Genomic DNA, 1874 nt, shown 5'->3' on the forward strand with positions numbered 1-1874 from the left:
TGGTTGTGTGAGGGGAACAGCAAAATCCACTGCCAGTAGTGACCCATTCAGAAACTGCCTCTCTCTGCCTGGGATAGCCACAGCATGGCAGTGACAGGAGCTCTGGCTGGGTGCAATGGGAGAGAGTGCTCTCTGGCTCTTCTCGAGCTCAATAGTGATACTGACTATAGACATGTGAAGGAAAACCCAGTGATTCAGCAGTTGCTGTTTGTTCCTACTGCTGTGCCCAGTACATATGAGAAAATTCAGCTCCAATAACGGTGCATACATCACAGGAATCAACAGTCTGAGAGCTGAAATAACCAATGGAGAAATCCAAGTGAGCTACAGGAGCAGGAAAACAGCTATAGCAGGGAGCACAAAACTCAAAACTTGAGTTTACTTTTCAGCTCCTCTTTGGTCAAGATGCAAGTGCAACCTAACCCTCCTGGGTATGCCTCAGAAAATGGGAGATGAAGCAGCAAACAGGTAACTCCTGGCTCAAATCTCATCAAGTTTCCTTCCCTTCTGACAGACATTTCAAATTTGCCACCATTTCTCCAAAGATCCCAAAATAGGAAGCAAAGCACCCTAGTTTTGGCTCACTCATATCACACTAAGGCAGAGAAGAGAAAAGCAGTTATGAGTGCTAATGCTACACCCTTAGTTTGCTCCGTTAACACAGGATCAGGCAGTTTGCTATATGGGGTGGGGAATAAAAATGAGTAAACATGGTAAAAAGCCTACATCTTACCTGCCCCACAGGTTACAAAGTCAGGCACAGCAGCATAACACACAAAGAAAAAGCCACTCCAAGTGCAGAACCTCTCAGTCTTCATAGTTCGCATTTCCCAACACACGGTGTAGGCTGACAATTATCTTCTGTTCTCTGAAGACCGGGGTTTGAAAATAGACAACTCTGTGCTCAAATTCCCTTCCCACTCTAAATGCCATTTAATGGCAGTGTAACTGGAAAGGTCAAAAATCAGCTCTTACTTGGCAATGGCCCTTTCTAGAGTCAAGGCCATGGCCCCTGCTGAGACACAGACCTCCCAGTTTCAGTGTGGCTGTTCACAAACATTGGGCTTTCTTGAGACCAGCTCTTACAGAAACTCTGAACACCAAAATGCTTTTGAGAGTACAGATTGCGCGGATGATGAGAGAAATGAATCAAATTACTGGAAGGCAAGTAAGAGCCTTAGAATAGGGCTCAGGTCAGTGCTGGAGTTCTGACTTAAAAAATAAAAACTCATTTCACATGTCTTCACGATGCATTTATTTATGCCACTGTGCCTCCTCTTTATCTTACACCAATTTGTAAAACGGACAAAATATACCTCCTCTGTTTGCTTAACAAGGTGAAGAGCTGATGCTCTGTATTAAGAGTCTTAGAAACATTTGGTTATATCTATGATTCTGCTGCAAACCCAACCAAAATAAGATCCTTTTAGAAGGATCTTATCTACAAGAAGTGTTGATCCATTAAATACACTTTGTAATGCATACATTTCCTTTCCACTTTTGGGGGGTGCAGGGCATGGGAGCAATGTTAATTCCATTATCAAATCCCAATTTAAGTATTTTCAAGGTCTAGGTCAATAATTACTGTCTTAAAAAATACTAACAATTTACAAGAAGCAAGAGAATTACATGAGTTCAGGGAGGATGTTTTGCACCAGCAAAACACCAATGTCTGAATCAGCAATGTCCATGTACTCACACAGGAGACCATGGTACAGAGGTAGGACCAAATAACTGGATATAAATGGAAATCATGTTGATGGTGTTCTCCTGCTAGGGCAGTCTTAATTTCTGCAGCAATCATGCTATAGATGGATTTACTTCTGGAGATAGCACGGTTAATTAAGCCCTGCATGTACCCGAAAGTACCCCTG

Source organism: Psittacula echo (assembly GCF_963264785.1).
Source record: "Psittacula echo genome assembly, chromosome: 2".
Classification (NCBI taxonomy): Eukaryota; Metazoa; Chordata; class Aves; order Psittaciformes; family Psittacidae; genus Psittacula; species Psittacula echo.